This window comes from Camelina sativa, chromosome 8 (genome assembly GCF_030686135.1).
Source record: "Camelina sativa cultivar CO46 ecotype springtype chromosome 8, ASM3068613v1".
NCBI classification, from domain to species: domain Eukaryota; kingdom Viridiplantae; phylum Streptophyta; class Magnoliopsida; order Brassicales; family Brassicaceae; genus Camelina; species Camelina sativa.
In genome coordinates this window covers 6,533,024-6,550,281 of record NC_141887.1, presented here as the reverse complement: position 1 = coordinate 6,550,281, position 17,258 = coordinate 6,533,024, and the positions used below count along the sequence as shown (strand labels likewise).

General features: G+C 33.0%; 1 long non-coding RNA gene and 1 pseudogene across 2 annotated transcripts; both read right to left on the bottom strand.

Moving 5' to 3' along the window:
* Positions 1 to 7,360: 7,360 nt before the first annotated feature.
* On the bottom strand, positions 7,361 to 12,286 carry LOC104706568 (protein transport protein SEC23 E-like; annotated as a pseudogene). Its single transcript, XR_015564048.1, has 12 exons — positions 11,446 to 12,286; positions 11,168 to 11,341; positions 10,902 to 11,070; positions 10,296 to 10,438; positions 10,040 to 10,115; positions 9,748 to 9,917; positions 9,532 to 9,613; positions 8,823 to 8,900; positions 8,339 to 8,500; positions 7,986 to 8,249; positions 7,791 to 7,871; positions 7,361 to 7,677 (listed from the first exon to the last, which is right to left on the bottom strand). The product of XR_015564048.1 is annotated as a protein transport protein SEC23 E-like (transcript).
* Positions 12,287 to 12,331: 45 nt separating this feature from the next.
* LOC147939758 (uncharacterized) lies at positions 12,332 to 13,985 on the bottom strand. Its single transcript, XR_015564049.1, has 2 exons — positions 13,118 to 13,985; positions 12,332 to 13,021 (listed from the first exon to the last, which is right to left on the bottom strand). It is a non-coding gene; the product is annotated as an uncharacterized LOC147939758 (long non-coding RNA).
* Between the last annotated feature and the right edge of the window lie 3,273 nt (positions 13,986 to 17,258).

Here is a 17,258-nt window from a genome sequence, read left to right as displayed (position 1 = left end):
AGTAATTACTGAATGTTAACTTTTTTTTTTTAATATCACAAGTTTTAGATCTTTAATTTTGTATTTAGTCATATATTTAACTTATGTTTTACTCAGTTTTTTCTTATATTTTTCATAGTTTTTGCTTACCTTTAAATAATCAATAATTTTTTTATTATTATTGTGTAACTTATTTCAAGGAGAAAAAGTCTAAGAAGTCTCTTTGTTGCAGGTATATACATCCATGTTGAATCTGTGTGTTTATAGTAATTTGAAAAATAAACACTAAGTGGACTTTTATGCATTTGGAGTGATCAGGGAGAGAAAAATTTGTTGATAAAACTTTCGGAGAAGAGGTATCAAATTTGGCGATGTGGTTACGCCTGAAGTTAAGAAATGGGAAGTTCTGGGAGGAACTAGACGAAAGCATTGTTACAAACAACAAAGAAACAATGAAGAGCATTAAAACGGTTGCGAAGTTGGCAGAAAACTGCATAAATATAGAGCTCAATAGCCAATATAAGACCCACAATGGTTCAAGTGATGAAGAAGCAAAATCACGTCATTCTACAAGTGATCTCCAAGAAATCCAAATGGAAGTCTTTCAAAAATTGAGAGTGTATAGATGTCCACAAAAACAAAATCCTTAAAACAAGGTTCACATTGAAGGCAAGGTTAAACGATGGCAAAACCAGTCAGGCTAGCTAGTACAATGTTGTGTTTGCAAATATTCTCTATGCACGTCTCAAGTATTTATTCGTAATATGTTTTATAAGTCTTTGGCTTTCATGATAAATATTACTTCTTGTTTATGTCGAAATTTTTTTATATTACTCTTAGCCTTTTTTCAAGCAGCTTCACATCAACTACATGCATAAACGTTAACACTAGATCCATAATTTTCTTGTTATCTGAGTGAGCAAAACATATTTTTATCTCTTACAAACACTCTTAAAAAAAAGACATCTTCTAGATGACAGAAGGATTAAGACTATGTATAAATTGTAAAATGCGTATAATAATCTGTGCATGGCTTCCTTTAACTCTTTTGCACAACTTTTCTCGGTATCTAGTTCACGTTCCTGCTTTTCCATTAACAATTTGTTTGTATCAAGATCAGTTCCGAATTCCTCACCAAAGTCCTTGAACAAAAACATAATATTACAAGAAAAAAAATCTATACTAGTATTTTTTTTTTTTTCAACCTAACATTAATTAAAATAAAACTCCTAGACTGGTTGTCCAAACTGGAGGATAAGAGTTTACAAAAATCGTTTCAGACACTAGCTTTCTGGAAGAACGAGCTAAACAATCAGCCTTCACATTTGACGTCCTTGGGATCTTGGAAAGGGTAAAAGGAGGCAAGGAGGCACTAAACACCTGGAACTCATCAAGAAGCATTGAGAAAACCGGCCACTCTTCCGGATCTTGCATCATCGCTAGTAACTCTGCGAAATCCATCTCGAACCTCTGACAATCTATTCCTCTGGACAGAATACACTCCATCGCCCATAGTAATGCTTCTAGCTCTGAATGAAGTGGGGATGCACTGCGATGTTGACATCTGGCACCCATAACTAAAGTCTGATTTTCACCATCTCCACACCACCATCATAAACCTGAATTTGGTTCCGTAGCTTTCCATGAGCCATCAACTTGACAATGAATTATCATCTCCGGAGTATGCAAGGATTCCGTCGAAACGGAACCAACCCTTGCAGCTATTTGGGTTTCCGCCCACCACAATTGTTCACGTAAAGCCTGATTAATGATATCTATTGGCTCTGACTGTAACCCTTGGAAAACTTTTTTATTCCTATCTTTTCATAAGAACCAGAGCAACCACGGTATCGAACTGTGAGTAGTTCCAAAAGCCATAGGGTCTGACCCTTTACCATATATAAAATCTAAGTTTGAATAGATCGATCCAAAAGGGAACTTATCCTTGTCTGATCCATTAAAAACCCTCTCCCTAACCTGTCGTGAATAAAGTATGAGGACACTCAAATAAAGTATGAGGACACTCAAATAAAGTATGATCTATACTAGTATTTTTTAGAGTTTTTTGAGAATTAAATCTGTTTTGGAAACTATTACCATTGAATTGAATGCCAATAATTATTTAAACCCATATCCAAACAACATTATTTAATTCTCTCTACGATCCTTATAACCAAACACCATTAAAACATTTTATATATCCATATATATAATATTTGTACAATTAATATAGATATTTAGAAGATTTATTCCAGATTTAAATTTTTTACTCTCCTATCATCTTTGTTTGAATTTAATTTAATTGTTGTGAATCATCATATAGTACATAAAGTGAATAAAAAATATATTTTCTGCATATATTGTGATTTGAATTTTTTAAAACGGATTTATATTACTCAATTAATATAAAAAGTGTGTATTCATACATATATAGTAAACTTACCATATATAGTAAATTTTAAAATTTTAAGATTTTTAAAATATATAACTGATATCTTGTTTAGATTTGAGGATTAGATTATAATTTTATCAGAATTAGATTTGAGGATCTTCCAAGAACGAATAACTGTGAGTCTCATATCTTGTTTTCTTAGTTATTACTTATATGAACTAGATTATGACCTGCGGTACACCGCAGGGCAAATTTTTTTTTTGACTTTTTTTTATGTACTATTTTAATACAAATTTTGCTAATGTACTATTTTGTTAATTTTAGTTATATAATTTTATAATTTGTGGTATACCACACAACAAATTTTGTTTAATTCAGTCTTAATTAAATCAATTTGATTTGACATATTTTATATTGGTGTTGTTAAAATAGTAAAATAAGGATTTAACTCGTATTGAGAATCATATTAATTATGTTTAATTTTTTATTTTTTAGTATTATCAATTCAATCATATAATGTCATATAATCCGTCATGTAATATAACTCGTTTGTGTTACTTTGAAAATTTAATATGTTTATATTCATAATTTTAAACTTTTATTAAGTTTAGATATATTAATTATAAATTATGAACTTTTTAAAATTCTATAATTTACTATATACGGTAAATTTACTATATATGTATGTTAAACACACACTTTTTATATTAATTGAGTAATATATGTTCGTTTAAAAAAATTCAAATCGCAATATATGCAGGAAAAATACACATTTTTATTAACTTTATGTATTATATGATGATTCACTACATTTAAATTTTAAAATCAAAAAGAGATTATAGGAGAAAATATTTTTTTTTAATATGCAATAAATCTTCTAAATATTTGTATTAGTTATAGAACATTATATATATGGATATTTAAAATATTTTTAATTATGTTTGGTTATAAGGATAGTAGAGAGAGTTAACTTGTTTGGATATAAACATAAACATTAAATGGCATTCAATGGTAAATGTTTCCATAAACATATTTTTGAGCAAAAAGTGCTGCAAAAATACTAGTATAGATGGAATAGTGAAAGTGATTGGAAGTCATGAGATAAGTAATAAAACTAAAAAAAAACTAAAGAAAAGACAAATAAACATGTAAAGTTTTCTCATTTTATTACCTTACATGCCTTAAATAGGTAGAATGTTTTATAAATAAATTTCAATCTATTTGATTTTACATATAAAGGAATATTTTCCCCTTACAAGACTTTTCGTGTCAATCGTCTCATTTAAAGTCAATAAAATAAAATCCTTTCAAACACAAAGTAAGTTAATTTTTTATCTTCACATATTGTGACATTCTTATTATGTAGTTGGTAATTACTAATTGCTTATTTTGTTACATTTCAATTTTAGATCTTTAATTTTGAATTTTGTCAACTTTAACTTATATTTTGCTTATGTTTTTCTTGGTTTTTTCTAACTTTTGATCATTATTTTTCTTTTGATTATTTAAGTTGGTATACAATGAAAAACAAGTCTCTTTGCTAATGTACTATTTCCATTAGTTTTTACTTTGTATATCATGTATGTTATTTACTTTTTGATATCCGACTACTTTGACAAAAAGTTAAGAAGATATTTGTATTTATTAATTTCTAATTTATGATAAGATTATTTCAAAATTTTGATTAATTATTTTACATAATGGAAATCTTATGTAATAATCTCTATATAATTATTTAAGTAATCACTACAAGAAACATGCTTGGAGACGTCGGTTTTTTTAAGTCATTCCTTAAACGCAAAATATTAAAATGGGACGGGTTTTAGCGTCATTTGGTTAACCGACGAAACATTTTATAATACCGATATTTATTAAGTTTGTGAACCAAGACGGTGTGCAGTAGTACGTGTGACATGGATGAAACATTCGATTACGTCACACTGAAAATTTTGGAAAAACAAAAAGTTTGTTATAGACTTATAGTAATACTATATAAGCAAAATGAACATTCCATTATTATTAGGTACACTTCTTCCTAATTAATATATCTTTCTCTTTTACCTGCAAATACAACTTACAAAGATGGCACTTAAATGTGGAGCATCAATTAATCTATTAAATGGTGTATCAAATGTAATGGTTAACTATTTAATTAATCCATGTTATTGTATACTATAAAAAAGAATAGATGACAAAATTTTATCTGAGTACACTAGGGTAGAATCCAGACTTATTTTGTATTTTTAATTTTGGTTTATAGATGAAATTTGATTAATTCTTATGAGTACAACTAAATAATTAAGGGAAGATGTATATATATAAACATATATGTATGTTGCAGTCATGTGCTTGATAAGTATGGAAGGTGATGCCATAGTAAGGTTGTTAGAAGTTTAACTTTACCATCATGTGACATATTACAAAACTAAACTTAGGCTGTTACGTTATTGTATTGTGAATTAGAGCCAAAATCAAAACTAAACTTTTTGTTCTTTTTAAATTTCATTTTTCAATTAAATTAAATAATATTTTCTCCGTTTAAAATTACTTGCTTTTTAAGTTTTTTTTTCACACAAATCAAGAAAAAAAAATTTATATTTTACCATTTTCAATATATTACCTACTTTTTTTAATTGGTCAAAACATAAAAGCATTTGGGATAGAATATGAATTTTTTTCAAACATGTATTAAAAAAATCTGAAATAACGATTATGAAATCAAACTTAAGTCATAAAATGACAGTTAAAATGAACGTAATATTTTATTAATTCAGTACATTTATATTATAGTTATTGAACTAATTTAATGTGACTACACTTCTAATGTTATAGTTATTTAAATAATGAAAAGTAGCAAAAAATAAGAAAAATATAAGAAAAATATGAGCAAAACATAAGTTGAATATGAATATATATATATATGTATATGTATTTAATTCATCCGTTTGTCCAAATATATATATATATATATATATATATATACTCCATCCCGTTCCACATACAAAATGAATTTCTCCATTATCACGAACACTTCTACCTAATTATTCTGTCAATATGTACTATCCCGCAGAAAACCGCGGGCTGAACTTTTTTTTGATGAAATTTTGTAATAATTTATTTTGTTATTATTTATAATGGTTTGTGATTAATTTTTTTTTGCTTATATAATAATTTTTGTATTTTAAAAATGTTTATTGAAAGCCTGTCAATAAAACTTTTGCATGTAATGAATAAAATTATTTAAACCGTTGTGAAATCTTTGCTATAGTTGTGAAGTAAGTAAAAAGATATAACAGTGGAAATTAGTTTTGATTCTAACAGATTTTTTTTTTAGTTTTCTACAATTTATTTTATTTGATGTTTCCCCTATTTTCGTTTTTTTAATTAAAAAAATTATTTAATTAATTATTTAATCTTAATTAAGTTTTTCTAATGACAATTGAATGTAATTTTTTACACATTTTAAGGTTAGTTTTATATTTGTACTTCCTAATTAATATAATAGGATATAAATTCAACTTTCAGTAGCTTCCACTTGAATAAGGTGCATCAATGATGGTGTATCAAATGTGATGGTACGTCCACTCATAGCCGTGCATACAGTGTAACAAAAATGCCATCAGCCTCAGCCCCTATATAATATACAGTATAAAAATTTGGTCTAATGTTTCAAAAATATTTTATTTATGTTTTCCACTTGAGTTCAAAACCAAATTCTTATGTCAACAAAAATTTTTTCTTTCCTTATATTTATTTATTTAAGCTCTAAGAATCCTAAATATTTTTGTTTTCTCAAATGTGTTTATACGAAGTCTTTTTGTATTTGTATATTATATTTTATTTTTCATGTTTATAGTGGTGTAAAAGTTGATGTTTAACTTGCTAGATTTTGAATTTTTTTTATAACATATATAAAGACTGATTCTTGTTTAGTTTTCCTGTTATATGAATATTGGTTAATATTTATGTTTTCTGAATCTGTAAAAAAAGTTCAGAAAATGATTCTATATATATGAATATGATTTTTAAGAAAAAAAAACACAAAAATTAAGATCTTTCAGACATATAATTGTTGTTTTAGACCTCTTTCTTATTTTCTTCTTTATTATTATTATTATATATATATATATATCTATATAATTATATGTTAATTATCATTTAAAAAATCATTACACTTTAAGACTTGCCTTAAGCCCATAGAAAGGCTGGCACGGCACTGCGTCCACTGTTTAATTTAAATTTATGTTGTTTTTACACCATTTGTAAACAAAAATCCAAGTAATAATACACAAGGATAAAAACTCACGCGTATTTTGTATTTTGGTTAGTTAATGAAATTTAATTTCTTCTTATGTATATAATGAAACCATCAAAAATGTATGCCAAAGGTTTCTGCCGGATTTGTTATCAACTTATCATAGTTTCACTTATCTTTTTTGATATTTTGCAATCTTGTAGTTGATTTGAGTGATAAGTTGTATAATCAATCACAAAGGCAGCGGCAAAATCCAACATTATATACATGGAGGAGGGGGTGCTCGTGCTGCTGTCGGGGATGGTATATACCTGCCATCTGGTTTGTAATGAGAAACGTTGTATTAGCTTCAATTGCAGTAGATTAGTGAGTAATTTAATATTAACTTGTGCAAACGATGTTGTGTTTTCTTTCTCTTCATAATTCAAGGAATTAAGGATGACAAAGTCTCGCAATTATGATTGTGAATATTTCGCGTTTGACAATGTCTGTCTACAGAAACTAACAGCTGGCAATAGAGTTTGGTTTTGTGACAGACTCACAACTCACAACATTATACGTGATCATCATTTGGTTCATGCAATTGCAAACTATAACGCGCTATATTTCCAATATGACTCATAACAGCTCAATCCTAAGCGAAGTCCAGCGCGCGCAACTGTATCATAATAAACAACATGTCCTGTAATCCAACCTATACGAGGTTCGCAATTTGATTAGGATTAAGATATGCATGGTACAAAACTTAATACCAAAGTTCTTGAACAAAAACATAATATTACAAGACAATTTTTTAATAAAGACAAAATTAAAAGTTTTCAATGTTAGTTGATGAGTTTAGAAAACAAACAAAAAAAGACTTTGTTCAACAAAAAAAAAAAAAAACAAAAAAAACAATGACTACTCAAGATTGCACGGCGAGCTTCTGAAGATGTACAAAGAAGACTTGAAGGCTCACGTCGTCTGTGAATATCACATCTGACCCTGTTGACATCTCGTTTGCGTTGTTGTATGTCGCTGATGGATTCAGCTTAGCTAATAGAAACCTCGCCTGCATTTTCCCATTCAAATCTAGTGAGATGCAAAAACCAAAATTGAAGCTGACAATTACATGAAGACATATAGATAAAGATAAATGACTTGCGAGCCGTGCTGATCACAGACAACTAATCTTGGGACAGGGAAATGCTCCCGGACTATCATCTGGGAATCCTCTTGTGGAGCTTGCAATAACTCAGCAAAAGCCTATCTCACAAAAATCGTAATAGCTAGTCAGTCACTGGAAGATTAGTTATTCAACCACAATGAGATGGTTCTGCATCATGAAAAAATCTATTTGTCACAGCTAGTTAGTAGTACCTGGTGTTCAGACTGATGATGATAACCCATGTTTCGCCATTGTGCTACAGTCATTCCATGGAAGACAACGACACTAAAATATGCATCTAATAAATGAATTCGATCGGCTGCAATGGAAGCCACATCTAGCAAAGCTGGTTGAGGTGGTGAATGGAATGAATACATTGTCAACGACGGTTGGATCATGACAGTTGCATTCGAAATATTCTCCCGGTTTAACAACATGCAGAAGTATGCGGTTTCATCAGGGCTATTGTTAAACACCTGCCATCATCATAACCCCGCAAAAGAAAACATGACACTAAGTTAATGATATGATGAGCACAAACCATGACATGTAAAAGCAGTGGTACCTGAACAAACTGCGATCGCCGCAGATTAAATATAAACTGAGGAAATAACGAAAAATATGGATTCAGCGTGAAGGAGGTTGGATCATCCTTTCTATAGTCTCCAAACTTTGAACAAAGACGAATCAGATTCCGATCTAACCACCGAGTAGCATCAAATCCCTCCTGCGAAAAAAAAAATGATGAATTGTATAAACAAACATGACTTGCTGATAGGCGCGCCTTAGATAACTAGTCCCTGCAGTATTTTCCAAGGATTCATTTGGATCCTCCTAGTTCAGATTACTATATATTATACAGCTGTGTCAACAATAAATTTTGAATGTCTTTCGTATAAATAGATGAACATTTGACCTCCTAGGTTTCCTGGTAAGTATTTTCGCAAGGAAAGACACATATTTAAAAACATTGCCAGCATTAAGAGGTTACGCCAGCACAAAAATAAAACAAAGCAACTACCAAACTGACGCTGTCTACTGTGACGTACCTCTGACTCCATTTTCAAAGAAGCTAATCTAGCCATTACCACAGCAGCAGTTTCTTGAGCAAACCCATGCACAAGTTCCTGAAAAATACATAACAATAGGTAAAATAGAATGTTAGCTCACTAGAAGCTTTTAGGCTATAAGAAATCCTGCATTGCAGTTTTTTATAGTTATTTGCCTAATCCTACACCATGGGCACATGTCTAAAATTCATCTCATGGAAACTTAAAAAAAACAATGAAAATGGATAGGCTGGTATGTGTATCAAAATGTTTGTCAGAAGCTTTGCTTATTATTCCATTTAAATTAGCTTTGATGATACATTAGTGATGGATTGTTTCTGATTAGGCACACAAGGAATGCCAAAATATACGACTAATAGTACTGTACTGACAAGAATGCAAGAGCTAAGACTTACTGCCTATCAGTAGTAACTGTAACAGTATAATTGATGCAAATCTGTGGTAGTAGATTATATAGCACTAATTTGAAAATTGTAGTCAAAGAAAGAGTGAGATGCAAAACATGTTCTAGTCCTAACAGTGATACTAAGAGTACAGTAAAGTTCAATTAAATGGAGCAAAACCCAAAGAGTTGGCCTACCCTTTACTACGGATTCAGAGAATAGGTCATGTTAAAGAAAATTTTCAAATTGCTTATCAATTGAAACTAAAGTCATAAATTTATGAATAAAGCAAAAACAGGACAAACCTCTGAACTCACAGCACTGTCTTTCCACTGTCTGCATACAGTAGTAACCCGGAGCAATGTTTGGCCTTCAGGGTTTTGGTAACTGCAATCAAGTAAACAACATGATACTTTCGACAATGAAGCCCACAATGTAATGCAGAAAGGCACGGACTTAAAAACAAAAATAAGAAAATAAGAAAACAGATAAATACAAGACTAAAACACTGCCCAAAGTACCTTGTGAGAAACTGCAAATAAAACTGTGGATTCGCAGGTCCTGGAGAATTTGACCCGCTTGAAGATATGTCAAAAAATACTGTCAAACACGTACTTTTATCAAGGCCACACAACCTCCAAGCAGAAGTATTCCCCTCTCCAATAACCGTGTCAGCAACACTGGTACCTTTCTGAAAGGATTCAAATAAAAGAAAATTTCAATTTAGTTGAGAAGAGATAGCTTTGTTCATCTCACAAATTACTATCAATGCATTTTTGAAAGAAGGGTTTATTCAAGGACTCCATGTTTAACCTTCTCTAATGATGAGCATGGCCCAATAGCCCCTTGAATTTTGATGTCCTGTGAACAACAGATCTCAAGCATCCCACTAGATATAAACGATTTAAGGTCAGTTTATATTGAAGTACGCACATAGTTTTATTTCTTACACATATGCTTGAAGCGTATGATACTCAATAAACTAGAAAGGTTATTGCATTGCCAAAATTTTCTCTATCATGTAATAATAGATCAAAGAGAGTGATGCATCAGCAAAGTAGAAACTTACTTAAAGCAGAGGCCAAGAGCCTGATCGCCATCTTCAAATGCCCGCTTGAAGGAATCTTTGAATACGGAATGGCCAAAACTTTCAGACAGAACAACAAGGCCACCAGTTCTTTCAACTGCAACATTCATCTCAGCAACCCCAACCTAACTATATCCAAAATGCAACAGCAGAAACAATTATAATTAGATATCCAATTATAGTTATCAGAAATGAGAGCATGACAATATACAACAAGCAATGCCTTATGTTGACTAAAGATAGAAACTATTGGAAGAAACACAGTAGAGAAAAACATCATCAAAAACAAGAAATTGAGAGGATTAGTTAAATTGATATCACAGGCTAGTTAACAAAACTGAGGACAAGTGAGAGGATTCACATTTTTTTTATATATATTGACCATGTTAAGTTTGACAAACAGTTAAGTAAAACTTATTGCATTATCAAGACCCAAGAATAAAAGATGCATCTCATTTTCTAGATTTCCAGCTACAAAAAATACAAAACAGTATTGCAAAAGCAACTAATACAAACTGCAAAATGAAACTTGAAGAACTAATTCAGAGCCTTGTGCACCAATGATTTATTATCATGTCAAAGTAATACCTGATCAAATGCAGAAGCAAAAAGGTCTAGCACATGACCCTGAGTGACTAGTTGTTTCGCGATGCTATCATAAAACTTGACAGCCTTCTTATAGTAAGGAGCGGCATCTTTATCTACATCTTTGTGAGAATTGAGAACGCACAGGATCCGACAAATCTTTTGAGACAATCTGTACAAAAGAGATTAGAAAGAAGAATTTTACCGAGACTCACAAACATGCTTCATACACATGCTCACAGTGCCAACAATCATCAACAGGCACTAACCGTTCCAGGGCCTCCTGTACATGGACCTCCGATCAAAGCAACAATTCTAGCCCCAGTTCCAGGCAAGCAAGCTCCAAGCAATCCTGCAGCTACACTCAATGCCACACCTGTGCATCGTTGGGAACGATGACCTGGCTGAACCGGACACTGATCACTTTGTAGCTCATCCAAAAGCTGCATACAAAACATCATCCACACAATCAGATGAAAAAGTTCCAACTTGACAATCAACACTAGCTAAATGATAAATAACTTCAAAAAAAACAAATTTTACTTACAGAGTTGAGAGTGAATTCACAATCCGAGGCAGGCAACAAGAATCTATTCAAACCAGAACCATTTTGAGCTCCTTTAGGATGATATCCAGAAACAGGACCTCCTCTCCTTGAAGAAGCTCCAAGTCCCAACTGATCCAAAACCTGATCTTTCGAAATCTCTTTACTCCTTTAAAAACATAAACTTTAGACATCTCAGAGAATCCCAATTCATGTACATGAGCCTGAGTACCAAACGACACAAACCCAACCAAAGCCTTCTCAGGAAGCAATCCAATCGCCTGCTTAACCGCAGATTTAGCAAAATCCAATTCCTCTTCAATCATACAAGTATCAAGAACAAACACAAACACCGCCTGAGACGGAACCTCCCCATTCCTATGATCATGCGGAGGAGGAAGCGTGTATTCAACAGTAGTATACTGAGGATAAAGCTCACCAGGAAGATTAGTCTCAGAGATCACATGGTAATGAGGCGGGAACTGATTACGCTGGAAGCAAAAGGGACAGATCCAGAGCTTAGCGGTGAAATCGACTTGCGCGTATGCGTTTAACGCTGCGGAGCAGGTTCGGCAACGGAGAGGAGCGTAAGGAAGGGTAGGGATATCGGAATGTCGCCGGATCGGAGAAATGGAAGCGGCGAGTGGGATCACGCATTTGCTTGCTTCGGCTTTGGAACGTGGCCAGACGTTCCATGTCATACGAACTCCATCGATTCCTTCTAGATCTGTGTTCGCTGTCTCCGCCATTGTTGTAACTTCAGATAAGATCAGAGGATTTGAGTTCTTTGTCTTTTTTTTTGTTTTGTTTCTTTGACCAAAAAACTTAAAAATCTCAGCTCTAACGTTTTTTTTTTTGTTTTTTTATAGCAACTGAATAAACACTCTGATTTTTTTTTTTTCAGCAAAATTAGTTTTATTAATTATAAAATCTGTCAACATACAAAAGTTCCAACTAGGTGGATTGATACAAACAGAATAGAAATCATTATTTATGCATCCGAATTTTGCCAATAAATGTACAACTTCATTAGTTGAACGATGTGATTATGTAAAGGAAACTCATCTGAAATGTCTAGAATATCTGAGTAGGCTATAGATGGAGATGTCCATCAATGAACTATTGATAGCGTCGATCAACTATTGACAGCGTCGATCAAAACTTTACAGTCACCCTCAAAGCATACATTATCAAAACCTTGGTGTAATGTTTGTTGCATTGCGAATAATAAAGCTTCCGCTTCCGCTTCCAAAGGTGACTGTGCAACTCATGCTGATTCAAGACCAAAAGAATCTCGAATAACCCAACCTCCAACAGATTTATGTGAAACAGTAGAGAAACTAGCATCAAAGTTGCATTTTACAGAAGGATACTGAGGGCGTTTCCATTTGTGTTGAAATGTTTGTGATGATGTAGAGAGGACTCTTGTGTTATCACTTGTGGTGTTGATCCATTCCCAAACATCTCATTTGGCTTGGTTGCAGATTTGTTGAGGATCTTTAATAGCATTGTTAAAAACAAAGTTGTTACGCGATTTCCAAATACTCCATATAAGCGAGAAGGGTAATAGGTTCAGTTCCTGTGAACACAAATTATCATTGTACACCTCTAACAAAAGTGAGATGTTAGTTTCCGTTTCAATTATATGAAAGGCAGAGGGAAAAGGAATATTTACTGTAGTCCAAACTAATTGGGATGAAGGGCAGGTGAAGTGAGTGTGATTAATTGTCTCGTCTGATCCCTTACATCGTTGACAAATTTTCTCAATAGCTACACCACGAGTAGCGAGTCTTGTTGTTGTTCCCACCGACCGGGATAGAACATTCCAAAGAAAGTGTTTAATTTTATGTAGGATCTTCAACTTCCAAATCTTATTTTTTAGTTCTATGGAACCGTGTGGTACAAATGGAGCAGGAGCATTAGCCAAGGGGTCATGAGTGGCCCACCAGTATCCAGAGCGAACAGTATACTCACCTGATCTGTTATAATGCCAAATTAATTTATTTTCTTGGTGTGAGATGGGGATGTAGAGTTTGGTGAGGCCCTCTATGTCATCCAACATGATAGTTTCTTCAATAGCTTGCAAGTTCCATTCAGAGGTTTGTCCGTTATTTTGGATTAAATCCGATATCAGACCATTTGTAGTGTTGTTGATAGAGGAAACATGACAAGGAGTGATATGATTCTTGAGGCACTGATACCACTTGATATGATCCTCCCAAGGAATCGGCACCTTCGAGTTGGTAAATAGATACACCTTGACTGTAAAGACAATGAAGCCTCAAGAATAAGGATGGTGGAATGAATGGTCGCACAAGAGTTGCGGAAAGACTCTTGATATACCGGTTTGATCTTTCAGCCTCGCACCAAAAAGATCGGATCTCTCAGCCTCGCACCAAGGAGATCGGGGTTTTGACTATTGGAATCACACCAAGTAGTCGGTTTTGATTGTTGGAATCACACCAAGCAATCGGATTTGTTCACAAAGAACAGAAGAGAATCACTCTCAAAGAAAAGAAAAGGTTTTATAAAAAAATTGGATTGATTAGTTCTTTGCTCTTACATGAGTTTATATAGGATAAGAAAACTTGGTAACAAAGCCAAATATTATTCTTGAAACTAAAAAGAACAATAAAGATAGATAGTTGAATGAATATTCAACTCTTGAAGTTTGCATTTCCAAGGTGTCCTTCCCAAGGTGAGTTGAACTCCAATTTTCGTCACTTCTCTTTGACCACAAAATAAAATGATTATTTTAGGCTTTCTTGGACTTGAATTAGGCTCAAACTGGGCTGGAATTGATAAACATCATCCCCAATATCATTTTCCCATTCTCCCTTTGGCCATAAGCTCTTGAATTAGCCCATTAAGTAGTTCTTTGATGTTTTATCTCTTTGACTCCTTGATCTAACTTTCTGATGAGAAACAACATAGGTTGTATCATTTCTTCATCTTGGGATTAGTTGAAACAAACTCCTGGTTGCCAAACATAATTTTGGAATTTCTTAAACCAACTGGACCTAAAACTCATCAAGTTAAGAACTAGATTCACCTCCTTTGGAAAATGGGACGTAACTCTGTGGTTTTTTGGCCAAATCTTGTGTTCTTGAGCTTGTTGGAAACATAAGAGATCCATTGACATCCTCCTGTTGATTTCGTGTCGAAATTGATGCTGAGTTGGTCTTTGTAACACGATCTTTGGCTCAGACGTGAAACTGGAACTAGGACAGATCCACTGAGTTGAAATATCCATATCTTTCAAGTATGAACTGATTTTAACGTGCTTCCAATTCTCAGTAGTTCTAGGATGGATCAAAATTTCAAAACAGTTTTGTTCATAGCTTGAATACTTCTGGCTTGGTCGGAATCCTCCTTTGAATGCTCGTAGGTCTAAGTCGCGTAGCCATGAGTTCACCTGATTTTTAAAATGAATAACTCCTTCACCTAAACTCTGATTGTACTGATTTAACTTCGATATATTCTCTAGATGCGGTAAGAATGTATCCCAAATAGCAATTTGGCTTGAAGAGGTTATCTTTGACTTCGTTCGTGTTGAGTAAGACTCAAGTGTCGTCTTGGATGGTCTCATGATTATTTCAAGGAGGGTGTTCAGCGATAACATTATCCACGTTAACACGAATACTGGAACCATTTCCAACTATAAATCTAGATCCTTTTTTAAGTAACTGGAGACCTGTAAGTATTGACGACCACCCAAAAGATTGCAATTTCTTTGGTGTGGCATCAAGTATGGACTCATCTGGGAAATATCTTGCTTTCATTACCTTGGCAAACAAGGTGTTTGGATATCTGTTTAGCTAATAAGGAATCATTAAACTTTGCTAAGTCTCGGAAGCCTAGACCATCTTCTTTCTTTGAATATTGGAGTTGTTTCCAAGCTACCATGGTATACCATTCGTATTTGTGCTCTTCTTCCACCAAAACCTCCTTAAAATTGTCTCTAGTTCAGCAATTAGACCAAGGGGTAATTTAAAGCATGACATTGCATAAATAGGCATAGCTGCAGCCACTGATTTCAATATCACTTCTTTACCGGCTGGCGAAAGAAATTTAGCACTCTAGTTAGAAGTTCGTTGGCGTACACGTTCGACAATGTAATCAAACATTTCTTTCTTCTTCCTACCAAACTGTTCAGGAAGTCCAAGATATTTTTCCCCTCCTCCTTGATTTGATATCTGCAATATTCCTTTCATTGCGTTTTGACGGTGTCCATATACCCGAGAGACAAAGGTGATTAAAGATTTTGAGGTATTGATCTTCTGACCCGAATAATACTCGTATACATCAAAAGCATCTTTTAAAGCTTGACAGTTTCGATTATTTGCAAGACAAAAGAAAAGATTGTCATCAGCAAATTGTAAATGAGTTATGGTTGGAACACCATTACCGATTTTGATTCCTTGCAGGTGTCCAGATGAGACTTGAGATTTGATTAAGTGACTCAGAATATCAGCATACAGGATAAAAAGATAGGGTGACATGTCTAATTCCACGTTCCGGAAGTACCTTCCTTGTTGGAGTTCCATTAACTAAAACCGCATATTCAACTGATTTGACTGTGGCCATAATCCATTTAATCTATTTTGGTGAGAAACCAAAGAGATTCATGGTAGTCTCCAAGAAATCCCATTCGACTCTTTTATGGATAGCAGCTGCGATAGCATTTGGACCTGGTGTGTTTTGTGGACTAGTGATCGGACATATCTTCACTTCATACAAATACGAATGGTTCATAGCTTATTAAACCCATCGATCTCTCTCTCGCAGTTTCGTCAAGTTTTTTTTGTTGTACTCCGGTTTGTAGTTAGCCAGGTGTTTATTATGTAATTTTCCATTTCGTGGTTTTCTTATAAACATTGTCAATGTTCAAAGCTGTAATGTTATCCCCCAATTTATGTAATGTGATCCATGTCGGTTGCCTACGTTTCTTTTTTAATAATCTTTAATGAAGTGTCTTGAATATCATGTTTAATATAGCCATCCATTTATCTCTAATTTGAGTCTAAAAAAAATTCATATTAGTTGATTTAGTGATCTAGAATTATGTGTGAATTAGGAGGAACACAACAGATGGAGAGTTTTTGTTTCTCAAATCTTAAATTAAAAGCCTTATTCCGATCAGTTTACAAGCTTTTCCAAGTATCATGAGTAAAATATTATAGTGACTCACATGCAAATCATAGCAACCCTTGCTTTTAATCCACTATTAAATTAAAGGCTCTACAGATATTTCCCATGCAATGGCTCAATACATCCTCTAATAGTATCCAATATATACCTCAAGAATAGTTGGAATACATCTTTCAGTAACTTTATGACGTTTCATCCAACCCTTGGTTGGCTCTAAGAAATAAAATCACGAAAACAAAGAGACGACTTGGTTCGCTTGACTTGGTACGCTGTAATGTTCTCACCATTTTGTGTAATATGATCCATGTGTATGTATGTATCTTTGTTATAAATCTTTAACAAAGTGTCTTGAAAAACATAATTTAAAACTATATCTCATAGCCGTCTATCTCTAACTTAAGTCTAATAAAACTTTATTTTAGTTGATTCAATGCATTTATTTACATCATCTGTAATATGATATAGGAGGAATAAAACAGAGACTCTGTTTTTTTTTTTTTGAATAAAGAACCAAATAATGATCATTTTGAGAAATACGTACAGTTTCTCAAATCTTTTTAGAAACAGAGTAAGATAAATCCAAAAATTCATCCGCCTATTGAAGAAGATTTGGGAAAAATAAATCATTTACATGCAAGATTAAATCTTCAAGAATGAAGCCAAAT